We start from the raw sequence: 26,795 nt of genomic DNA on the forward strand, positions 1-26,795 counted from the left end.
TTTATGTAAGAAGTAAGGTAAAGAAGAGCTAAATATGGAATTAAGACCTCTTTTTAAATGAAAACTCATCTTTAGAGAGGTTTTTTTCATGCATCTGGGTAGGGCTGCTTGTCTGTATAGGGCTACTAGTGAAGAAGTGCAGTTGAAGGAAATAAGTAGTTTTCAATAATTTTATTAAACTGTTCTGGGAGGTCCTCCAGGCTGCTTGGGGGACTTGGCTGGGGGTTTTGATGCATTGGTTGGAAGGAGGAGGGAAGTATTTGGATTCTCAGAATGGGTGACTGATGCTAAGAAAGCTTTTGTAACCTGAAAGGAGAAGCTTGATTTTTATGGCTGGTTAGAAAAGGGATATATGTAAGGTACAGGAATTAGAAGTTCTGCCTGGCTGTGAACTGTGATCCACAAGAACTGAGTAGCAGGGTCACTTTGTTTGATGCCTCCTATGTAAGTAGCCACAGGCCTTACTAATGTCTTAGAGTAATGGTGTGTGATAGCTGCTTAACAGGTTTTCCTCTGTTGTAGTTTGCTGTGAATAAGACTTTTTATATAATCAGAGGGCTTAAAAGAAGTTTGTCTTCACTGCAGATTCTGTTAGGGTAGTTTAACTATTGACACCTTGATAGAGAGTAGAGGAAAGGAGGGGTCGTGTACTAGGTTCAGTCAGTCATAGCTATCCCAAAGAACAGACATATTAACTGGCTGCCCAAGGTGGCAGTTCTAGGAACTAGGAAATGATTGATCTTCCTTATGTGTAAGGAAACAAGATTTGTCAGACTGAAAAATTAACCTCTACTTCTTACCCTTGCCATTGCTGCTGACATAAAGTGTATGTGTTACAGCTGTGCAGATAACCTCTCCTCAAAGAAATAATCACATCTCCTGTGTTCTCTCATATCCATGGCTTTTTCAGGAACAGAAAGCCTTGCGGTGTGAGATTTTCTTCATACCATCATCATACCCTGGCCCCTTTCACCTCCCCATGCCTCAGCAACAAACTGAAATTTACCTTTTGTAGTTGGGAAGACATAGGAGCAGCATCAGAGAGAGAAGGTTTCAGTTGGTGTCAAGAACAGAAAGCAGACAGAGGAAAGTATAAGGAATAAAGTGAACACAAAGTAATTTCCAACTGTATTTAATTTGCTGAAGGCAGATGGCAGGAATTGTGCCCAGTTAGATGTGGAAAATACATATATCAATGTGTATTTTGAGAGAGAGCAGTTACAGCTTTACCCTCTTATCTTTTGTCTCTGAAGTATCCCTTTGTCCCACTCTATATTTAGCAGATGCAATGTGGCAAGTGTTAGAAGAGGAGCTGTTACTTATCGGGTAATCCCAGAATGTGATTCAGCCCTCTTATGGGTATGTGTCCAAGTACCTAGAGGTGTACCACAGAGAACTCTTCCCTCTTATTCCTATCTTTACTTAGGAGAGAAATTTTCCTCAGAGATATTATCATTCATTTCTGAGTTATAAATAATGATCTCTGATTTAAAAAAAAAAAAAAAAGGCTCATTATAGCTCCAATATGACATTCCTGCGTTCTGAGTAGCATATGACTATTATTTGGTAATTCTAGGTTAGATATTGGATGGTTAATGACTGCTGTTTCAGAGTTTCTGGACAAAATGAATATACTTCTGTGACCTAATTTTTTTTCTAATTTGCCTGCATATAGCCCAGGATTTGCTTCTTATTTACCTCCACTTTACTGATTGCATTTATGTGTCATGAACAACATGCAGAGCACAACAACCCAAAAGATCAGTTTTCAGTTTGGGTTCTTATTTGATTCAACACTATTACTATAGTTCTTACACTTTTATGTCACTTCTGCAATTGTAGGTGTCCATTATCATAAGTTTTATTCATTATGCTAGTTTAAGCAGAATAATAATAGAGGTCACAAGTTAAACTAAACAGTCTAGCTGTACTCTACAAGTTTACAAGTTTACTTTTTGGTTCAGCAATAAGGGAGCTCTCACAAGGATAACTTTTGTTTGTTTGTTTCTTGCGGATTCCCTAGTTTTAATTGTCATTCAGGAATATAGTTTTCATGCAAGTGTCCCCTGACTACTCTTTTTACTGTTGACTGCTGAACTCTGAACACATCTGCTAGTCTGTGGTTTCTGACATGGGGCAGGGATTCCAGATTTTATACTTCTTGATGCCTGAAAGTGCTACTCAAATATGGAAGCTGTTCTAGATAGTGGTGACTCTGGATATGTACCTAATGAAGATCACTAGCAAACCACAGAGGCTTAGTAATGCTTAAATCTTTTGTGTGCAAAGCTTTCTGTAGTTTGACTTCAATTCAACTATCTAAATTCTGCTAAAACTGCTCCTTAGATACCTGCATCTTCTCTTTGCATCTGTCCTTCAACCAATTTTTATCTCATTTGGTCAATGAAAGTAACAATATTTTTCTTTTTAAGGGATTTTTGTTTGTTTAATCTGCAGATAATCTGGTAAAACAGGTCATAGGAATACTTTGACAGCTAATAGGGGCAGTAATGTGATTTTACACAAGAACAGACAAGACTAGAGAGGTGAAGTATCTGGATAAAAATTGTACAGAATATTTTTGTGATACTGAAAGTAGTTCTTGCACACCTTTTTATTATTTTCAAGTTGTAAAAAGAAAAATGCTGTTTCTTTTGTGTCAGCTAGTAGAAACATCAGAAATAATTTTTTTTTTTTTGGACTATTGCATCATTTAACTTAGGAAATTGGTTCAAATATACTAAAGCTGGCTATCAGCCCAAACATTCCAGGAAATAATTATCACTTGCAGAACAATGTCACATCCCGAGTGTATCCTACTCAGGAAACAATAGTAGGTAGCTCAAATGAATTGGTGTTTCATTTGAAGAAAGAAGCAAATTATTCATAGCAAACCTGGTCAATCTCATTACTTTTTTACAGTCAATCATTTGGAATCCATTTTAGAAGGAAAGGGCAGATAGCAACTGTAGTGGGGTCGTTGACATAGAAAAACAGATGCTAATGTGTTAAGCAAGTGATGGTGTTATTTACTAAATGAACAACACTACATGGTGCTCTTTTTTAGTTTGTTCTGTATCTTTTTCTTTTTCCCTCTACTTCAGAAAGGAACTGAAATATAGATTTTTTTTTTTCTTTGTTTCTTTTAAATTTAAGATTGTAGTTATTAGCAAGTAAGACAATGAGGTTTTGTTCTGATGTAGTAAATGAATATATAATGAGCAAGGAAAGCAAAAAGTTGTTCTGAGAACTGGAAGGTAAAATACATATGAGCTCATGATGGATACCCTTAATCTCAGGAGATGCTCTGTGCTTTAGTGGGAACCCAAGACCTCTTTCCTAATGATTGGTCAAGTGCCTGTTAGGAAAATCAACTTTTTAACTGTTAGATACTGTATTTACTTGTAAGCCATCAAAATATTTAACTTTAAAGTTAGATTAAGAGAATATCTGCTCCAAATAGTCCTGAAGGTAGAGGCTTCATAGTTCTTTAAGACAAATCATGGTCAACTATTATTTTTCCACACTGTTGTTGTAATGAAGGCTTCTTGAAGAAGGGAAAGGGGAAGAATGTTTTGTGAGGAAAACATAGTTGTCAGAAAATGCAGAGAAACCCTGGAAGTTTCTACTGAAAATTTAGCCAGCTAAGCAAAATTCTGTCTGTAGAACTGTTGGATTTCAAAAGTTATAAAAGATATTGTCCTTCTTCTAAAGTTTATTTTGTCACTTTGTTCCTTTGGAATAGTCAGCACCAGCTTGCAAAACACCAGCTTTAATTGTTGCTCAAGAAAAGTACAGCCAATGGCTCTAATGAGTTGCTTCAGTGACCCTTCACTAATGTGGTCTGATTTGATCTCAAAGATCAAAAAGTTTCATTGCTTCCAGAAGACTGAAAACCATTTGCTCGTCCAGAGGCAGCCCTCCATGCAGCTTCCAGCAAGCTCATTTGACTTTAGCCTCAGGTTTGCCACTTCAGAGTCCTCGTTCCTTGACGTCCTGGCGACACGGTGCTCTGGCCAAACTCCAACTCCCTTCTTGGCTGACTTTCCTCACAGCAGCTGCTCAGACCAAGCCATACCTGCCAGCCATTCGCCTTGGTTCTCGTTCTGCCCATGTAGTCTCTTTTCTCAGTTTTGCTTTCAACCCTTTCCTTACATTTCATTTAAGTAAACCTTGTTTTATATCTGCAAAAGAACAGTTAAATTCAGTCCTGTTATCTTTTGCTGTGCGTGTTTGCAGTTAAGCCTGGAAAAGATAATTTTTTTAAGTGACACTGCAGCAAATCCCAAACTGTTGTGCTTAGTAACTATTATCACTTGTTTAATCTTTGTCTGTTTTTAAATGGTAAAGCCATCTGAGGTTCTGACTTACGAACATGTTTTGATACAAAAAGATTCCCTTCCCCCTTCCCTCCAGAAAGCACTTTCTCCTCTAATACAGTACAAAGCAGGTAGACAAAAACTTTGACTTAAGCATTAGTGTACTTGTATTTGTGGTGTCAGTCAGTTTGAATACCTAGCTATCTTAACCTGCAGAAAGAATGAATTTATGAACTTGAAACCTTGAAACTTCCCACTGAAATAATTCATTTTAAAACAACAGCCAGTTTATCTTTGGATTTATACAAATACAGAGGGAAAGAGAAGAGATGGCAGAAGCATTTTGCATTGACCAGAGGTGCCCTGCAGAACAGAACAGGCTGTCCTGTAACACAGTTCTCCAAGTACTGGTCAGCTTTTTTGGTTCCACGTTGTTCCCAATTCAGTTTGGGCTGTTGTTTGCATCTAAATCTAATCCTGTCCTTTCAATTCCCCTAAGTTTTGAAATAAGGGTGAATTTTTGGCAAGAACCACTCTTGGCAATTTAACAACAGCCCGGCAGTAGCATATAGTCACTGTATCTGCTGGGTTATGCAGAAGGGCACGGTCAGACCTGCTCTGAGAATTTTCAGATGCATCCTTTAAAACCTATTTTTCAGCCTTTACTTAAGCACAGTCAAGTGCTGGCCATTGCAGCTACATTATGGTTCACATACCTATAACTTATGAAAGAATTCAGTAAATCCATTAGTTGACATTCTTCTGAAATCAATGGGGAAAGGGGGGAGATTTTCTGTTTACTGTTCTCCTTGTCTGATGCAAAAATTTAGTCCAGCTGCCAACACTGAGGCCTGGCCACATCTGTTAAAAGATAGAGATCGCTTTTCAGAAGGGAAAACTTCCCAGTATCCAGAAGGTTAAAGCTCCTCTTCTGTCTTGTGTTTGTAAGGAGTTTATGTTCTGGTGCTTTTCACATTGCTGAGTGCTTCAGGTTACTAGAAACTAATTCCATGTTGAAATAGAGTGTGTCTTTCAGAAAACTACCTGTGTTTGATTGGGGGGGGGAAAGAAAAGGTAGGTTATTCCAACAGTACCCTATCCCGAGTGTTTGAGAAACAAACAAACAAACAAAACATGCCTTATTTTTGCCTTGGGATCATCTGTTTTGAGTCCTATTCATAGTACCTCCCAATAGTTTTGAGGCTGAAATACTTTATGTAATGTTTCTGTTTCCTGGCCAGTACTCACAGGATGGACTAAGTTGCTCCTTCAACTAGTTTTGGTTAGACTAAACAGGTTGCACTCCTAGGATTTAACATGATTGCCCATAGTTCTTATGATCATCAGTTACTTCTATTTCCTTGTTCAAAACTGTCTTTGTGTTGTCAGGACCCTCCTTAAAGCCTGGGCATCAGACCTGGACATGGTCTTCTGTAAGCATGATACCTCTGCTAAATACTGGGCTATAATAATTTCCTATCAATGCTCTGGATTCCCTTGTACCCATTGATTACATTTTTAAATCCCACCAGCACATCAGGCACTTCCTGGCTAGCTAATTATCCTCTAAAATTTCTAGTCCTATCTGCTATCATGGTCTTCCAAGACAACATTTCTTTTGTGTATCTGTGCTTTTTTTTTTTCCTTAAAAATCTGACTTAACATATGACTTTAAAAAAGCCACATGCTGCTTGCTTTGTACTGAACAGTCATAAGAAATCCAAATCAAACTGTCCTTTTTACCAATCCTCCACTCTTCCTATAATCATCAAACTAAATAATCATTTTATGTGTCCTCGATCAGAAAAAGGATTGATAGATTAATAGCATAGCATCAAGCAATGGTTATGTGATTTTGTGTGTGCTGGGGAACACAGAAAAGATGGGTAAATGTGCAGGTTCTGGCCACATCTACCATTTGTTCCTGCACACTAGTTTATAGAAAGCTGATGTAGAGGCTGGGGACTCTGATACACTCAGGGTCAGTTCTGAATGTGGTGAAAGAAGAGGACTGCACTGGCCTCATGGTTGTGTGCAGCCTAGCTGATTCCTTGGAAATGTGCCTGTTTAGTTAGGAATTCTATTTCGACAGCAACCTCTAGTAACTTTGATGCATTTAAATGTGTGCCATATTGGTTTTAGGTTGTTCTGTTTTCTAAATACAAATGGCTACATTCGCAACAAGCTGAGCTTGCTTTGTTACTCCTCAAAGAGTCTGTATCTGCCTACTCTCCAAATACACAATTATCCAACTCTCTTGGATCTGTGTTCAGTCTTGGATTCACTCTGATTATTAGGCAGCAATCAATAGCAAAGGCTTTGCAGATGAAAGTTTGAGTCGGACTTGGAGCTCAAGCATGTGAGCATTTACTGCTCACATGTGATTGCATTAAAACAATTAGAAATCTGACACTACAGCTGTCTTCCTAGTCCCTTTTGAGGACCATAACCATGCTTTTTGCCCTTGATTTTGTCAGAGCAAAGTGGAAAATTAGCAGGAACAGTAAGAAACAGTCTCCCATATTCACTTGCAGAAGATGTCTCTTTCAGAGAGGACTGCAGAACACTTGCACCATGTCCTACCACAGGCCACACCATCATTCTTGCTGTTTTCACTTGTTTCTTTTATTCTCTTTTAAAACAAATTGCAGCCTTTAAAGCCAGTGACTTAACTGAACTGCTTGGGATCTTAGTGGTTTTCCATGACTCTTTCAAAGCAAAATTCTCCCTTGCTGGTTTTTTTTGTTTGTTTGTTTGTTTGTTTTTGTTGTTTTGTTGTTGTTTTTTTTTTTTTTTTAAAGAGCAGACTTCTGTCTCCCTGTCTTCCCCTCCTCCTTCCTGTCTTTTGGCACAACTTGATGTGTGAATTGTGATGCTTGCCACTGTATGACCGAAATACTCTGAACTATGCTCCACAAAAGCAGCAGTGAACTTGACAGAGAAAAACATGAGCCTATTTGTAAGACAGAAACAACAAGGACTTCACACTTTGTGATCCTGATGTTTGCTTGTTCTTTATCTGCTGTAAAAACTCATTTGGTTTTGGTTACAAGCCATTGGGATATTTTTACTTTCTTGCTTTTTTTACACTGATTTTTCTGCAAAATATTATACAGGAACAATTCAATCTTCCATTGCAGTTATGGAGCTTTTCAATGGGAGCAAGAGTAGAACAAGGTCCCTAAAACTGACTGTTATCCAGACTAATGGTGAGACAGGGCAACTTTGATTAAACAAGGCTCAGGTGTGGCAAAATGTGTGGGTTTGGAACTTAAATATAATGAAAATGCAATGCAGAAAAGATAGTGGCAGCTACTCCAACTACTGAATCAATACAAGAGCATATTATACAAGTATACTTGTGTTATGTAGGTTTTAGCTGTCTCACACAAATACAGCTGGGCTTTCCCCTTCAAGGAGTTTAAAAATGTTCTGCTAAGCAGCAAAGCTTAGAGAATAAGTTAAGCAACTTCATTTTCAGGATTTTTCCTGTCACAGATTATTTCTGTATGTACCAAATATTTACAAAAGCTTTGTGAAAAGGAGGTACTGGTAACTATGGCTATGGTCTGAAACTAATGAGGTGTTCCTGATATTGTGTTTTATTGGTTATACTGGGCTGAATTACTGGAACAGTGTTCTAAGGGAATTTACAAGCAAAACCAACGTCTTGACAAGGAATATGTGGTGTGAAACTAAAGGAAAGGGCCTTTTCTTTTGCTATCATTTTATTCCCCTTTTGATTTTACATATATTTCATGTGCATTTCTCTTCTAACTTGATGTTTAACTCATCTACTCCTTTTAGAAAGGCATGAGTGAAAAAGGAGGCTTTGTGTTTCTGATGGCTTTGGAGAGAGAACAGAGGCAGCATAACCTTAACCCAAAATATATTCCCCTTTCTGGAAGTTTTGCTTTTAATTGGCTCTTTCTCCCCTCCCCAGCTGTGTGCTTTTCCGAACCTATGTCCATCAAAATATTTCTAAACAACTTAAGTTCTATAAAACAATTCTTGGACATCGAGTTCTCTAAATTGTTTTTCCAAGATGCTAATTAAAGCCTTTGTTTGGCACTCACTCTACAGGACTTTCCTCTGTTTCTGATGTGTCTCTTGCCACTTTTTTCCCCAACAGGCAGCTTATTATTTGCAAACTGGTTGTGCAGATGCTGTGCAAGGACAAAGGATTCAAGAGGAAAAATAACCAAGAAAGATTTTGCTAATGCTTCTTTCCATGTGGCATAGACATTCAAGTTACTCATGTGCACACATCTAGAGTCTGTTCCCAGGCTACTGCAGGAAAAGGACACACAAATTGTCTAACTTCCCTGTTGTTTTATCAAGTGAACTTGTTTTGGTTTTGTTTGTTTATAGTTTCTGGGAGTTGTATGATAACTGTGCATTTTTTTCTCTAGTAGTGTTTGTCTCTGATCTACTTACAACTCCATATGATTGCAAAATGTACATGTATTGCTTGTTTCTGAATAGTAAGGTCACCGAAGATGGAATTTTAAGGACCTGAAGTGGAACAAAAGTATGTATGTGCACATGTAAAATGGATGGTGATTTTTTTTTTTTTTTTTTTAGCTCTATCTCAGGTAGCAACTAATATCTTGGGCATTTCCATGTGGCTTTCTGGTTATTTTTCTTTAACTATTTATATGGTACCTGTAAATATATTCCTAAAGTTATTAATAATGAAAAGAGTGCACTTAAAGATATTTTCAGTATGAACTCTAGATGTTATTTGGTTTTGTGATATGTTAAATTCTTCCCTTCCAGTTTTTTTAAGGATTTGTGTTTAAGATATAATGACTATTCAGGTTGTTGGGTAGAACGAGCAGGATTGGTGTGATTAAAATGCTGCAATATTTTAAATACTTGTTTGCCCTAACGGAATGTTTCTGGAGTGAACTAAAAATGGTGTAAGAGCTTCAGTGAATGAAAAGCTCAAATCCAAGGATCTAATGTCGATTCACATATTCAGCTGAATTGAAAGTACTTGCCTTAACTGTGGCCATACCTCTGTTCTTCATCTTACCTGAATTAGTAATATTAATCTCCTTTCCAGTGTCTTCCTAGGGCATGTGAAATTTAATTCTTTATGCCAGGCCATTCCAAGTTGAAATGTCCTTGATCTCTTCCATCACTTCTGAAGAGAAATAATCACCACAGACATGCCTGCTGCATTGAGATAAAAATGTGCATAAATGCTTGAGCAGAAACAAAATTTCAGCCATAGTGAAGGAGCATTCTGGGCTCTCTACTGTGAATCAAAACACATCATGTGTACTGTGGTTATACACAGCCTCAAATACCTACAGACTTAACTTTCCCCTGGGATCATTCCCAGCCCCAGCTGACTCACTGTAGTGGTCCCAACCAGGATGTTTTTGCTTCCGATGACGATCTGTTCTTCTGGGTTGCAATACATGTGAGTCGCTCACTCTTGCTTTGTTCAGTGACTGGACCCATGGTTACAGTTCTGGTCAGAGCATTTTTGCTGAATTAGGCTGTTCCTTTAGTACAGCTGTGTCCTGTTTGTTGCCTGAGCTGATTTCAGTCTCCGGATCATTTTTTTTGCTTCCTTTTTAGTTCCACTTTTTTTGCTAGGATGGGTCAAAAGCCAAGGGATGGTAGTATGCCTCAATCTGTGTGTGGTAAATTTTGTCCTGAGGGCCATGTCAACTAGCAACAAGAATCTGGGGTAATATTTTCTCCCAACCATGTCAAGCACACCTCCAGACCAGTTGCCTAGTGTTCACAGCAGTCATGTCCTCTCAATACTGTTCCGTATAGAAAGCTGGGACTCCAGATGTTTCTTGCCTTCTGTTTCAACTGTCTTTTCCCATGCTATTGAACATTTTTAGTAGGCATTTGGGAGCAAAGGAAGTGCTGTGATAACAGGAGAAATAGTGCTAAAAGTACATGTCTAAAGCCCATCTTCTGTGTGCACAGCTTGAACAGCAGCACGTCCCCAGCGTTCGCCTGGAGCTGCTAAAACGCAGCTGGTGAGAGCAGAGCCCAGGCAAATCTGAAATGATGGTGTAGAAGAAAGTGCTTTTCATAACTTGCTTGTTCTGTATTTCCTTCCTCTGTTTACGGCAGCTGCTTTCAGATTATTACTCAGGACGCTGGTTTTTAATTATTTGGAAGCTTCTCAGTGGTTCCGGAAGCTCAGTAGCTTCAGTGCTTTGCTGGTTCCATCTGGGATGACTGAGAAGAAGGTTCTTAGTTCAGTGGAACACATCTAGCAGAAGTGATCCACACATGATCCTTGGGTTTGGTTAATGCATCAGGAATCTGTGCTGAATACTTGTATGGCTAGGAACAAATGTGTCAGAAGGGACCATGGGCCTTTCAAATGCTGTGTAGCTTTTTGACCACCAGCAGCCTCTTGCTTATTTAGGAGGGAAAGGGAGATTTTTTTTTTTAAGAAGTCTGAAGTGGAAATACCTACATTTGCTTTAGCTGTTGAATTACTGATGTTATTGTTGAAGACTCCTTTATAAATAATTATATATTGTCATAAGTATGTACAGACCACCTAACCTCCCTTTTCTGTGATTTTGAATGAGGTAACCTAGCTGCATTTCTTAGCTGGGATTTTATTTGGCTTATTTGTTTAATACCTTGAGGAACCTTGCAAAAGCTGCAAGTGTGAAGGTGTATGGTATAATTGCAAAAAAGGCAGGAATGTGAAATAGTCATCCTTTTGTGGTGGTCAAAGGATAAGAGTAGCTCTTTTCACACACCAGGAAGGTATATGTATTGGGTCTCAAGGCGCTTTTTAGCTGGATCACAACTGGCTTTCAAAGGTTTGACATCTGTTTTTCTGAGCCAAGTGTGTATGGGAGAAGCCTACAAGGTCAAGAGAAAATAAGCAAAAGTCAAAGACAGACTTTTAAGACAAATAGTAACATCTGGTAAACTACTTTCTTCTGCATTTGTAGAGCTCTTGTTTACTGCAGCGAATGTGAAATGTTTTCCTTGGCAGGATTATGAGATTAAAGTCCACCAGTCTGGGAATAAAGTTCATACAGGTTTATAACATAAGTAATATCCAGTAAAAAACTGCAAATGTAGTTGCATTTAAAACCTGTATGTCATAAAAAATCATCATAAATGGTTAGGAAATACATAGGTTTCATTATCTTTTGAGTTTTTGAGAGGCATCTTGAATATTTCTACCGGTATGTACTAGTACATAAAATGCCCTCTGTGCCCTCTGTCAATTGACTATCATGTCAATCCATCTTTGTGCTAATTAAAGACCCTTATTCTCAGTCAGAGAAACAATGAGGCAAAGCAGCTAAAAACTGCTGGTGGTGTAGGCTGAGGACATGACATGAATCAAGTTTTGTGTATCTGCTATGTCTTGGGACCCCCAAAAGGGAAAAATATTGCTGAAAAAAAGGTAAGTAAAAGAGGCAGAGCTGGTCTGGTTTGGTGAATTTCTGATAGTTTCCAGCTGATCTCACACTGCTGTCTGTCCTGACTGAATGTTCAGGGAGAAATGGTCATGCAAACAGTACTTGATTTCTGTGGGAACTGTCTTCCCAATGAATGTTTTTCTTCTATGAGGAAAAAAAAAAGAGAACAGATTGTATAACTTTTTTATAGCATGGGTATGGCAAACAAAGAACTTGCCCCTTCTCCCTCTTCCCGTCTTCTTTCTTTCTAAGACTCAAATTCTGCAGAGGTTACAAAAAAGATCAGGGTCAGCTGGACTCCTCAAACAGAAGTTTAGAGATTTATTCAGTTGTAGGAGTATTTCAGTGAGTTCATGTAATCATCTAAAGTTTTATTCTCTGAAAATTAATGTTCCTGTGGTATTTTGCATTGCTTGGACTTTGTTCAATGCTAAATAGTTTAACTGGAACAACAGAAATGATCCCTTCTGAGATCAGGACACTTGGATCAAATGGAAATGGAAAAAAATCCACAGGGCTTGCTGATTGAAAGACTAAAATCAGTGTTGTAATTTATTCTCAAATGCATTGTGGAAATTCTTTGTAACTCTTAAAACTTTTAGCTATAATATTAACTGGAGTCTCTAAGGGTAGGGAACTGAAGATTTCTTTATGCTTGAGGGAACAGAATGTTGGAAGAGAAAAGAGTTGTCCATGTAAAGCACTTTGTATAGATTTTTGTAGAGATATGTTTCTAGAACTGTTCCAAAAGCCATGATTGTAATTTGGCCCTGTGTATGTATCTGGTATCAATTCATGCTCGCATTACTTGAAAAGTCATGCCAGTTTCTAGAGAACAAAATGTGTCTGTGTTGTTAAAGTTCTTGTTCATTGCCTTCAGATTATTTACTAGTTAGTTTTCATGCCAATATACCAGCTTGGCTGCATTGACTTGAGCACAGTCTCTCCTGATTTAAATTTGTGTTGTGGAACCTGGCCCTTTGCATTTATATTTATGAAGAAGTCTGTTTACTGTCTTTGATAAAAGCAGAAGAACCCAGTCTGTTTGAAAATCAGTATGAATTGTTCAGCTGTCCTTGTAAAGAGGGACAGTTGTATTTTACTATTATCTTTTGATTAATGTGCTCTTCATCACTACATGTCTTCCCTACAGATTTCACCAGCCACATGTCAGCAAGTGTAAGAGCCAATTTCTTGCCCTTTGTAAATCAGGCCAAGGGAAGGTCTTGGGAGCAGAGAGCCATAATGGACCATGGAAGTCTGAGAGCAATTATTTCTAACTAATCAAACACAAGAAATAGCAGGAAACAAGGTTTATTTATGGAAGAGATGTCTACTAAGAAACCTACAGTTTTTATTTACTGCTTCCCAAGCAGATTACTAGAAAATGAACAAAATAAAAGCCCAGTAATATCTGAAAATAAAGACAGCTTTAAAAATCAGTCAGAAGAGAGAAAAATCTGATATATTTAAAAGATGCAATTTCATTGTTTTGTATCTGCTTCCTAAATATTATGACTTATTTTCTTTCTTTTTTTAAGGTGATAATGTTATGAGACTGATTAGGACAGCAGAAAGTGGATGTTTCAAGGTGAATCAAGCTTAATTTATTTCGAAAGGTCATAGTTAATGAAGTTTTCAGGTATAGACTAAGGCAAGTTATTTATAGTCTGGATTCAGGCCAGTGCAGTGCTATATCAGCCCCTGGGTAGCTCGGGGCAAATTTTACGTTAAGAAGGAAAGGACTTCATTTCTCTGTCTAGTAGAAAGCTGCCCAAAGCTACCCCACCTCAGGGAATAATAGAGTACCTACTTCCAGAATACTCTTGTTCTTTCCCACTGTGCTACCATATTTTTCTCTTTGGGGATGCTGGAGGGGACAGTTCCTCCCTGATGTTGCAATAGAGCAAGTGTCCCATCCCCTTGTGTAACTGCTTGGTCCCTGAGTAGATTTTGAGTGGATTGTTCTTGGTACCCACCTGTCCCTTACGACTGTCACGCTCTGGGTCTGCATCTTGCACCAGCTTGAAATCAAATGTAGGCTACTTAGGTTGGCTGCAGACTTTTATTATAAAGTGGAAAACACTGCCTATTTTGTTGTGACAGCTGTGTCCTATATACCTTCATAACAATGTGTTTGATATGTATTATGGATTTATTTGGTGGGCTATGTTAGGAGGAGTGTGGTGATGCTTCCCCTCTACTCAGCACCAGTGAGGCTGCACTTGGAGTGCTTTGTGCAGCTTTCCAGCAGGAGAAAGAGATGGAATAACTGAAGAGAGCCCAACAAAGGGCCACTAAGATCACTGAGTGACTCTTACATGAGGAAAGGCTGAGAGCTGGGACTGTTCAACTCGGAGAAGGTTTAGAGAGGATCTTATCCACAGGCTCTTTTCAGTGCCAGGACAAGAGTCAGTGGATCCAAACTGTAACACAGGACATGGGGTCTGAACAGCAGATAACTTGTTTACTAAGAGGGTGACTGAGCACCAGTGTGGAGGTTGTGGAGTCTCCCACCTTGGAGATACCCATAAGCACGGATATGGTACTGGGAACTGGCTCTAGATGGCCCTATTTGAGCAGGGGGGTTAAAACAGATGACCTCCAGAGGTCACTTCCAACCTCAGCCATTCTGTGATTTTTGCAAAGGGTGAGAATTTAAGCCATGTACATTAAATAACCTTGTTTCCAAGCTCCTCTGGGTTCTCTCCTTCTTAGAAATCTACATGGACCCACATCCCACAGTCCCTAGAATAGGAAAAAGTCTCCCCTGCAAATCCAGACCTGTTTTTTTCATCTCTTCTGTGACCATCTGCTGACACTAGACAAGCCATTTCAATACAGACTCAACTCTGAAAATATTTGACAAAAATCTCCTCCAACCAGTCAATCATAGCCTGAAATAAACATTGAAGAGCACTAGAATGTCTTGGCCCAACTGTCAGACATATCTGGATGCACTGGACCATTGTTCATTGTGCATAACTGTGATTGTGACATATGAGCAGTCTGCCCAGATTATTAAAGAAAATAAAAAGAAAGCCATCTGTTTATTATACTTGCAGGTCATTTTCTGCGTATGCAGTTCTTGGAGATAAATGCTGTGAAGTATGAAACAGTGCCTCTTGTATGTTAAATTAATTCAGGAAGGCATAGAGGTATTTATGACATTGTAATTACATAAAAGGGAAAAGAGGAAAATCATGCCTTTAGGTGAAAAAAAGCTGACCAAGAAAAAAAATTGTGTGTGAGCAATTGAAATGACCTTATAAATAAAAAAATATTTTTATAACAAAGTAGACCTTCAGAAAAATATGCATTACTTGCTAAATCAAAGTTTGTTTGGTTTGGTTTTTGGTTTTTTTGTTTTGTTTTTTTTTTTTTTCAGTTACAGGATATGAATGAAAAGATTCTGAACATTTCCTGTATATCTGTTTGGTCAAGTTTCTGTTGGGCTTTAAATGTGTGGATATCTCTGGTAAATACATCATAGATTCTGCCCTACTGCTGGTGATCTGATGTACTGAGAAAGGGAAAGCAATTTTAATTGCTCTTTGGTAGCAGATTATATTCAGCATTTATCTGTGATCTGTGTTAGGTGGAAGAAATACTCTGCTCTGCTGACAGTATGTACTGTGTTTTTATACTTGAGATGTTTCCGGGGAGCTTCTGGAAGCAATTTGACCAGATCCTCAGAAAACATGAACAATTACAATTATATTGGGGTTGGCCTCTGGGGAGCCATTTTTACCAGCATTTACAGTTATGAATGGTTAACAGTTGCATTTTAGTTTGATTTAAACAGAGTTTGAGCAAAATCTTTACCTCAAGGACAAGCTGCAAGGGAAATCAATGTATGTCAATCTTGTTTGAGCATACATTCTTTGCTACACTGTAAGGAAGTGTCTGTAAAAAAAGTAATTGCACAAATAACCCAAAAGATGTATCCATGGCATGTCACTGCTTTCCCAGAAGAATAGTATGTAGGTGTCTTAGTGTCATCTAACATTAAGGAGTGTCAATGTCTTTTTTTGGAAACTTGCCCTGGACCCTAAATAGCCTTGACACTCTTCATCCATAGTAATTCCAACTTTTGTAGCCCTTGGAAATAGAATTAGGAAGAGTTTCTCTGCTCTTTCCTCACTTGCACAGTCGTGCAGAGGTGGCACAGAGTTTTGCCTATTGGTTCCTTTGTTGTTGGCAGACAAAAAAAAAAAATCAGTGTTGCAACCTGCCTTTCCCTTTCCTTTTTTAAAAGTTTGCTTAAAAGACTAAGATCAAGAGCTTTGCAGATGTATCAAGAATTAATGACTCTTGTGTAAGTCACACATTCTGTGCCAAAAAATCTACATCCCAGCTGAGGTGACGAGTACAGAGACAAACTTTGACAGGGAGTATGTCATGGGAGTAGCAACTGTACAGGAACAAGTATTGGGAATGACTTCTTACAGGGAAAACAAAAGACGATTAGGGATTCATAAAAAGACATGACCAAGATGTCCATAAAAATGAAAGCTGACTAGTCTGACAAGTCTTGGATTTCAGAGTTTTGTTGAAGGTATACCTAGATCCTAATGGGTATGATTTTTTTTTTTTACTGTCTTTTATGGCTTTCCTTTATTTTAATATGAAACAGAGGTATCCTCTTATGCAGTGACTCCCTTGAGCTTCTGCTACTTATCTGTCTTTTAATCATAGTGAAGAATGCAGGCCTTTTGATATGATCCCCTATTGCAGATGAGGATTAGCTAGGATGAGAGGAATTGCCCACTCCATAGTGGGCAAGGTTGAGATGTAGAAGAAGGAAAACACAATCATGGAGCTCTTTGTTTTTAGCATTTTTCTCTGCGCTGGAGACCTTTTGTGGAGAGAAGTAACGTTTTCTTCTGGGGAAGCGATTCTGAGCCACTATTCAGCCAGTGTCAAATTCAGTTTGGCCTCACAAGGGACAAAAGGGGGTTTGCAGCCTGTGGGACAGACTCAAAGAGTGTCTGGGCTGTGACAGATGGGGTCATCGCAAGGGAGAGAGGCATTAAGCCTTGATGTAGTATCTAAAACTGTTTTAAGCTGTGTTTGAACTCCTCATGGCAAATGACAGAAATGGTTCAAAATTCTTATATTTTTGTCTGTGCAGAAGTGTTGGGCCAGGTCAAAGTCCCATGCCTGGACCCATGCTGTGGTACCTTCTGCATCAGGCCTTAAATCAAACCCATGTAGATCACACCTATCTATGCCCTTGAAAAGGAACAACCAGCACTGTAGTATAATAGTGATTTATGTGATTAAAATGTTTAGAAAATAAAAGGCAAGATGTGAGTGTTATAGTTATAAGGCAGCCCCTCCAAACAGCAAAATATTTTGGCAATATCAAGAATAGTAGCAAGAAAGACATTGCTTTAGTGCTGTATAAAAATTTGTCCTCACCTAAATACTGTATGTGGCAATTGTCTCCCCATCTGTAAAAAGGGAGACTGGAGTTAAGAGATACAGAGAAAGGAAACTAAGCTGGTAAAGGGAATGGGGCTGCAACATCTCAAGGAGAGACTGAAACGTCTGGAACTCTCAAATATGAGGAGGAAAAGGCTGAGAGAAGTGGAATTGATTTTTACAAAACTTTGAGGAAGCTAGATCAAATGCAAACCATTACTCACCAAACCCTGTATTATAGGATTAGGACCTACATAATTTCTTTGGCTTTAAATCAGTAATATACTAGTTTCATAAATTTGCAGATTGCATAGTTAACTTCTGAGATGTGCTTCCACAGGAGACTGTGGAAGTAGACAACATCAACAGATGAAAAAAGTTAGACAAAACTATGGCTTGGAGGTCCATAAAGAAATACAGAAGGGATTAGGCAGGAGGATTCTGCAACAAGCCCAGTACAACTCTTAAGGGAGAGATAGAATACTTGGCTAGATGAACTCCAAGGTTTTTTATGTTTTTGTGTTCATAAGGCTATCGTATATGGTGCCTGCTGAAACCAAAGGCTTAGAGATACAGGTGAATTCTTTTTGCAGCAGAATTCAAAGGTTTTTTTCTTGTCTTCTGGATAGGCTACTGCATCTTATGCAGTGTAATACTTTGGTCTGCAGGGAAGTGTTTTCTTCTTTCTGTTGTCTATAAATGTAGCCCTTTCAGCCTCTTAAAACAAAGTTTTTTTTGGTTCTTTTTATTAACTTTTTTTATTTATTTAACAAGACTTCAACCAATGCTTGGAGTTAAGTACAGTTACACATCGAGTAGGGAGAGGTGGTGGAATTATATTGTGCAATTATTTTATTTTTGGAAAATAGTTTGGAACTACTTGTTACTATACTAAATATTGAAAATAATCTATAAAAACTCTGGAAAAATGTGTTTCTGCAGCTTAATATAATTGTGTGGTATTCAGTAATGACTTAACTTTGGTGTAACTTTGCTGTTCTCAACTAGTACATGTTATTTTTTGATATCTTGATCAGATGAACTGCTAGGTCTGACTAAAATTGGCAGAGTTGATTCTTTTTTGGTATCAAGTCACTTTGTCCTAGATTCGAGGTTACTTCTCTCTCTTCCTCTTTTTCTTCCTTTGGAGTAGTATGTTACTGTCAGGCTTAAGAGCATGGGGTTCATTTCTCTGCAAGCCAACTTGATATGAGACTGTCAATGAAGTTATGTTAAGCAGCCTTTTGGATCCATCTTTTGGCTTTGGACAGTCACACCTTTACTGTGCTTTTTGCTCTCTGAGGTGGCTTAAGAGAAGGCTAAATTATTTTGAACAGTTTCTGCACTTCACCAAGAGTTTTCAGGAAAATAATTACTCTGCTAAGATTTGTGAGTTTTAGAGGTCAATAAACACCTTATTTGCCCTCTTAATACCAGCTTAAAACCAATAGGGCAAACAAATAATAGCACAAAGGGAATATTTCTGCACCAGAATGTCTGCAATTGTATTTTTTTGTGTTACTTCTTTCAGCACAAGTCACAAGACTCTTCAGAGCCTTAATGACACACCCTGGGGTGGCCAGTTTCATGCTGCTGTTTCCTTTTTTTCTGTCTCTCATCCTCCCCTGGAAGCATGACAGGCCTTTCCACACTAGTGTGGGAAAAGAATAGGCAGGGGGAAGTCTGTACTCCTTCCTTCAGTGTCAAATATCAACTCTTCATCTTTTTCCCCATAAAATGCCAGAACACTTTTTTTTTTTTTCCTGAGATAAGCAAATCCCAAGCAAAGAGTGAGCAAATGAGTCTGTGCTGAGGTGCAGGATCTGGCAGTACAGGAGATGAGAAGCAGTGGGCCTCTATCCCAGTGATGCTTCATGTAGCTTCCACAGTCAAATCCTTCTGCAGAGGTCACAGACTCTTCTGCAGCACTTCCCAGTGAGATCAAATTCTTTGAAGCAGGAGACTTGTGAAGAAAAAGCCCCATACCTATCTGCAGGTACCCAAATCATTTTGCACTTGCCGTTTTTGCAAGGATCACAATAGTTGGTGTTATCATGAGACAGTCACGTTTCGTGTCGGTAACCCTGGGGATTGCAGCAGTGTCACCTCTGTCACAGCCATTATCACTGAGGCACTTACCCAGCCTTCCCAGCCAAACTTGGCTCACTCTTCAGGGGCCTGGGGGGAAGTGGGGAAACAGAGTTGGTGTTTGACAGCCTGCACCTGGGAGAGTACATGCACCCTTTTATACCTTATCACATGGCTGCACCAGCCAAATACTTTGAGTGTCAGGAAAAGGTGCAGTGACAGGAGCTGGCTGCCAGTATTTAGTGAGAGTGGTTCAGGGAGAGAATAGGATTGTTAGTTAAAGCTAAGATGTTAAAAGATGTATTTCTGTGACTCTGGTATTTGATGTGACTATGATGAAAGAATCAGTGACCTTTGCAGTAATGGATCACAGTCGGGTCTCAGGCAAAGTGTTACAAAGCTGAGGTTGTGGTGCTTCTTACACTGAAGAGATTTTTGAAGATTAATGTTTGGAAGGGAGAAAATTACAAGAATATATTTTCAGAAGTCCTATTTTGTTTTTTTTCTCATTAGATCTCAAACAGCTTTGAAAGACTCAAAGTAGCAACCTGAGGGGTTTTTTTTCATTTCACCAATGTTCTCTGACTAGGCAAATGATCCTGCAGGCTTTTTTTTTTTTTTGGTGCTCACTGATGACCAGGACATCTTGCTCTTACAAAGACTCATATAGTTTGCCATGGCTTAGGGCTGCTGCAGTTATGAGCTTCACAAAAAAGTTAGCTTCCATGCTAGAAAATAAACACACATACACTTAAAATCCAGTGAAAATCAAGCAAGGTCTTTCTAGGGTTTTTAATTTTATTGCTACAGCCCTACTCAACTAGGGAGCCTAGAGAACAGCTAAAGAGTAGAAGGAAGAGTCCTGCCTGCCTTTCATGTAGAAAAACCTGGCTTCTTCATCCTTTCAAGGCAACAGAATGTCAAGTCAGGCTGTGTTGCCTAAGGCTGCTATGCAGTAAGGGGATTTAAATGTAACCTCTGCATACAGAAAAAGGAAGTCCCTTAATTCATTCAATATTTTATTAGAAGTCTCTTAATGCTGGTCTTATTCCTAAAGGTAAACATCTCGGAGGCTTTTCAAAGCCTGTATTTCATTATTTAATAATCTGTTTTCACTAACACAATTCCCTAGGTCTGAGCCTGTAACTAAGTCCACAAGCTGGAAATATCAGCAGTCCAGGAACTGTTAAATAATTAAGCCATTGGTGCCTGTAAGTGTTAGGGCTTGAATCACTCACATTTTATTTTCACAAACTGCTGAGAAAAAAGGTGTCATTGCAAAAAGATTACTTACTAGCTCTTTTTAAGTACAAGGTTACTTTTTTCCTGCAGTGGTATGGCTTGCAACTGTATGAATTTTTGTAGGATAACATTTAATAGCGAGCCTGTACAGACCCGGTTCTTTGTGTAGAGCAGTTTGATCTCGGATCCAGAGTTATCCCATCTTCTGGACTCACTGGAAATCCCTACCTTCATTCAGAGGCTTTTTTTAGGACTGGTAAATGGCATCCTTTTTTAAAGAGTTTTGTGTGAATAGCCATGGACTGGAAAACACAGGGCAGTGTTGGGCTGTGGAACAAAAAAAGCCCTACTCAGTGTGTGGGCATGGGCACAAGTGCTTGTGTGTGGGCATATGTGAACACAAGGACACCTTTGCATGTGACCTCTCTCTCAGGTGGGGCAAATGTCTCCGAAGTAACTGAAGGCCAGATATTCAGGCTACTCATTTTGGCATCTCAGACACTGAGGTGGATGTGGGCTCATTTTGAACACACAGGATGTGACACAGACTGCTCTCCCACTTCAAGCAGATGGAGGCAGGTCAGTCCACTGAGGGAGTTTCTCATCCATGAATGATAGATGTCATGATTTTTCTTCATCAGAGAAAACGAGATTGGTTTTATCATAGTACTATATACCCTGGAGGAGGAAAAAGTAGTACAATCATGGATATGCTGTAAGAGAAGAGGAGTTCAAGGAGGGGTAACAGAGGGCTTTTGAGAGGACTAATAACATGCACTCCCTAATTTAGTCCAGGCAGAAGCCATTTGAGTGCCATGATTTGTTATGGCACCAGATTGCTTTCTTTTGTAGACAATTTGAATTCAGTTGCTATGTGGAGTGAGATGGCTGGATAGAAATGAGGGGCTGGTCAGGGAAGGGGAGGAAAATGACATTTTGATGAAATGTTGTAGGACCTGAGATTATTTGCCTTGTATTGCTAAATGGAATTCTGCACTTAGCAGTGCAAAAACCAAATTAGTACAAGGCAGGAAATACATATGGACTGTCTTGAGTACTGGAGTTTCTTTTGTTCTGTTGCATGATGATGTGACAATGCTACCTTTCTGTTTCCATCATTGAACACACTTAAGCTAAAATCTAGAAATAAATGGTTTGAACTAATTTTTTTTCATTGATTCTATTTGTTTACTTTGGCTTTTTGAAATATCTTGTGGCTCTTGTGATCTGTAATGGGAAATCTCTCTGCATTCTCTTCAGAGTTTATTTGCTGTGTTTACAAACTTAGACAGTATTGACATAGTTACTAAGAAGGAGCTGTCTTTTGGCGACGCTGGAAGCTTTAGCAACTTTAAATATACATGGAAAATTTAAACATAAAAACATTAGTGTAAAAACCCCAATTTTAAAATTATTTTATTTCAAATCACTGATTAATTATGCAATGCTAGTATCAAGCTCACCTCTACAACCTCTGTTAGACCCATCTGCATTCTGTATGTTCATTATAAAACAGTTGGTAATTTTTGCTATCAGCATGAAAATATTTTTCTGATAACTTTGAGAAGAACAAATTGCCTCAAATGTGTAAATTACGAAATCATGAAGCTTGCTTTTCAGATCACCAAATATTTTAAAATCATTTTCCTCTTGGCTAGGATTGACTGGACTCATTTGCAACCCTGATTTAAACATTGTATTGACATCTTGTTGTGATTTGCTGCAAAAAGAATGTGGAGATATTTGTGATTATCTTCATGATATCCTGTGGATTAAGCAGGTTATGACTTTTCTGCAACTGAGAAATGGTGACCACCAGTTCTCTTTGGATTTTTTGTGAATGTTACAAGTGAATGAAAAAGAGTTGCTGTTATTGCAAAGACATCCTGTTTCTTTAATAGCTATAGTTTAATTGCAAAGAAGTTTTTTCCAAACTCTTAGTAATAATTGAAAATATGACTACTAAAACTAAAGAACTTCCTTTCATTGTATCCTTTTGATTCTTTTATAAAGAACAAAGCCCTGTTGTGGTTAATTTTATGAAAGCTGAGAATTTTTAATTAGTAAAAATTTATGCAAAATCATGTTTTCACTAAACACCTTCTTATACCACATCCTGGAAAACAATGAGAAATATATCTTACCTGATGGCCATACTTACCTTTTCTGTGTCAGAGAGGGAGAAAATAACATTTTATGATTCTATGATTCTTTCAAAAGGGAAGCCTCTAGAATGTGGCTTAAATATCAAACTACCACTTTCATACACGAAGTAATAAAGTATATTCTGCTGTCACTTCTTTCTTGTGGCCCAACAGTTTTCTTCTAGTACTCGTGTTTCTCATAGATCTTTTTTTATATCTTTACCACTAGGATTTGAGAAAATTGCTTGAATATACTGTAAAGCACTGAAGTTCAGTGTTACTGTTCTTCTGAGTCACTACACTTGCTGAGGTGGGCAGGTGATACTTTTAGTGTTAAAACTTGCTGATTTGTCTCAGTGAAGTAATTCAATGCTGTAGCAGCGAGACAAAACCAACTGCAAGACAAAGACATAGCAAGTAACTTCTGTTTCTGAAGGACTTACTTTATTAAGATGAATGTACATGTATGGTATTTATGTCAAACCAAGAGGATTCCGGATCTGATATGATGTTGTGTTCTATTAGATCAGGGGTTAGACTGCAGGAATCTTATTTTTTTTATTTGTCTGATACCATGACAGTATATCTCTTAGTTCTTCAGATGACCTCTCTGAACTTGAAGTGCATATTTTAAAATACCAGCTAGGCAAAAGACAGGATGGAAGCTTATGAGTGACTTTTATTTGAGACTTGTACTCTTTAAATAACACAAACATTTTGTTTTGGGGGGGTTTTTTGTTGGTTTTGGTTTGGTTTGGTTTGGGTTTTTTGGTTTTGTTTATTTGTTTGTTTGTTTTTTTATTATTTTGCAATTGCCAAAGAATTGTGTCCCCAGCCATCTCCCAAAAATAAATCATACCAGTTCCTTGTATGCCCTGTATTATAACCACAGCAGATGACTTATTTTAAAGATATTTTATCCTTTTTTTCAGAGGAGCAGAAGCATTAGTGTGAAGGATGAAAGATCATTTAAAATAGGAATAAGATACTTCTTCAATTCCAGGTAAGCAACCTCAAATTTCCTCAGATTTGCTTGCAACAGGGGAAGCACATGTACAGACACTTGGCACAGAGCTGCTGAAAAGAGGTAGCTTGTCAAATTTTCTGCCATGTTCTTGCTAACTCTGTGTTAAATGCAACTTGCCTCCCTTTTTGTCTTCACTCTGGGGATATAAGGGCATAACAGCAACATTAAGAGGCTTCTGACAGCTTTTTTTCATCAATAGGTAAATTCAATATTCTTTGGGGTATGTATGTCCCTGAAGAACAGAAGGAAGAAATAAATAGCTCATCTTGAATGAGTATTCTTGCAATAAACACTTGTGTAAATAGGAATGATGTAATACACACATTATTCTTTAGAATTAAGATTTCCCTTTGGAGTTAGCAGGCAATTAAGTGTCAAATTTGAGGCAGGAATTGAACCAAGATGCTAATAGATTTTTTCGGGTTTTTTTCCTCTGTTGCAGCAACTCTCATTTCCTTTTTCAAAGCTGTTTCAGATGTCACAAAGGGGCCTGGACAAATAGCTGTTAGGCCCCTGCATTAATCTTGATAACTTTGTGGTTTACAGCAAACCAACAATACCAAAGAGTTACACTGTTGTGTGTTGGTCTACAAAATTAATCTTGACACCGTACTGCAGCTTGCTTTAGAGGCCTCTCTGAACAAAAATAAGTTTAAAGAATCCATCAGTTGCACCTAGAATTTCACTGTATCCCTGAAGAAATGGGAATGGAAGTCAAATGCAGTTTTAATACTTGTTGAACTGAAAATGTACTGAATTCCATTACTTAGGCTCATGTTGTTTTTAAACTACTTATTAATGAATCAATTAGTTTAGAATTAATTTGAGAGAGCATTTAATTATTCAATTATTTGATTTAATGAATCAATTGTATAATTATAATTGTGTCAATTAATTGCCAATTAATATTAAGTATCCCTTATATATAAATTATTCACCTCTTGATCATTAACTTTCAACATACTGTGAATTTCCAACAACAGCTGTGCTTTTTCAGTGTTCTCTACTTTATTGGTAACAGATCTGGCATTTTCTTCAGTAATGTGTTTTTACACCACTTGGGATTTTTTTTTTATTGTTTATTCAGAACAATGTTTTCCTACCGTACAAATTGTAAACTTTTTCTCTACTACAGTTTCAATGCTTTAGCTCTTGCTGTCATAAATGCTGTGCTATTACCTTTCCTCTGAAACCTCAGTGATGCTTTTAGGAAAGCTTTACCCCTGCAATAACTTGCTCAGAATAAATATATCTTGGGAAAGGCCATTAAGAAATGAAAAATTTGCTTGCATATGAATCTCTTAAAGTTTTTGCTTCTACGGCTTTATTAAGGAGCAGAGTTCATGTTCAACTTACTATTTCAATGGCAGACCAATCAAAGATGATTCACAGAGATCTGATGGAATTGTCCTTTAGAAAAACATCTTTATGGAAAATGTGCCCTTTCTCTTTTTATGCTATGGATGACCAAATTTCATTTTAAGATTTCAGTGAAGCACAGAACTATTGTCTGTTTTCTAGGTCTTGCACGTTGGCCAGGCCAATAGATTCCACTTGTTAAGCTTTTGTTCATTTTTTTTCCTGGTTGTCTGGAATAACCAGTAAGTAGCTAGAACATATTTGAGTGAATGCTGTTTGTAAATGGGAGGGAAAAGTCATGGATTTATGACTTAGCTAAATTCCACACAGCCTCTTGCTCACTCCCAGTCCCCTGGTGGGATGGGAAGAAGCAGAAAAAAGGTGAAACTTGTAGACTGAGATAAGAACAGTTTAATAATTTAGATAAAGTAAAATATAATAATTGTAGGGAAAAGGGAGATAATGAAAGGAGAGAGGAAAAAAAACCTCAAAACCAAGTGATGTGCAATAAAATTGCTCACCACCCACTGACCAATGCTCAACCCATCCCTGAGCAACAATTGGCACCTCCCTGGTTCATATACTGGGCATGACACTCCATGGTATGGAATATCCCTCTGGTCAATTTGGATCAGCTGTCCTGGCCACACTCCCTCCCACTTTCCTGTGCACTTCCTCACAGCCAGAGCATGAAAAATACTTGACTTTGGGTGAGCACTACTTAGCAACTACCAAAACATCAGCATACAGTCAACATTATTCTCATACTAAATCCAAACCCACGTCCCTGTAGCAGCTGCTAAGAAGACAGTTAACCCTATCCCAGCTGTAATCAGGAAAGAGATTAGTGGATGATACAAAGAGGAAGTAGAAGGTTTAGTGTATCTGATGTTGCAGGCACAGACTATTGGGCAGGAATGGGACACCCATAGTGTGCATTTTGTTGCTGATGCTGCTGAATCCCAGCTCTTCAAGGTGAGATTCTGCTGGCCATAATCTCTCCTCACATGGGCTTGTGCAGAGAGCCTTTGCTGGAACGGCTTAGATGGGAGGTACAGCACTTGTGAAAGTTCTTAACCATCTTATCATGCCTGTTCTGGAAATTTAAAAGTCGTTAATGTGGACATTTGACCCAAGTATTTAAATTTAAACTAATACCCTCTCCTCTGAACATAAATAGAGCTGTGAGGAGAGAAACTGCTTTGGGCCAGCCATGTGCTTCAGGTACTGCAAGAAATTTGCCAGTGTAGGTGATAAAATGTATTTTGTCTCAAATGGAGTATGTTGTCCTAAACTTAATGCAACTATATTATGAATTTTATCCTCCATTTGCCATGTTTGGAGTCTATCCTAATTGAGTCTAAGCAGTCTAATAGGATTATTGTACTAGAAATGTGGCATTGGAGATTTTTTTTTTTAATTATGCTTTTTATCTCTGTTACCCTATACCAGTACAAACACAGATACTCACAACCTCTCTATGGCACATCTACTTCTGTTCAGTTGACATGTTTGCATATTCTGGAAAAGAAACCAAATTATAAATGACAGCCCCCAGCATTCCCTTTTGGATTAGCTTGAATGAATTGAGTATGTTATAGAACTATGTTTTCTTCGGACTTTTGGGTTGAGAGAAAGCTATTGGTTTTGCCAGATCCTTGACTTCTTTTGTATGAGGTAAGGGGTCTCTGCAAATCCATGTGACCTCAGGGAGAGTTTAAAGAAATCACCACTTCCTAGAGAGTCTGTTGCTGGATCA

At 38.2% G+C, this 26,795-nt stretch overlaps 1 long non-coding RNA gene across 1 annotated transcript in view; it reads left to right on the forward strand.

Annotated features, from left to right (window-relative positions):
* The window catches only part of LOC116786060, a 109,561-nt gene extending 83,548 nt beyond the window's left edge, over nucleotides 1-26,013 (forward strand). Inside the window, exons 3-4 of the long non-coding RNA XR_004356808.1 lie at nucleotides 23,583-23,653; nucleotides 25,934-26,013. This is a non-coding gene — a long non-coding RNA (uncharacterized LOC116786060). The remainder of the gene's footprint in view (nucleotides 1-23,582; nucleotides 23,654-25,933) is intronic.
* Nucleotides 26,014-26,795: the final 782 nt, after the last annotated feature.

The sequence above is a fragment of the Chiroxiphia lanceolata genome, chromosome 4 (genome assembly GCF_009829145.1).
Source record: "Chiroxiphia lanceolata isolate bChiLan1 chromosome 4, bChiLan1.pri, whole genome shotgun sequence".
Classification (NCBI taxonomy): Eukaryota; Metazoa; Chordata; class Aves; order Passeriformes; family Pipridae; genus Chiroxiphia; species Chiroxiphia lanceolata.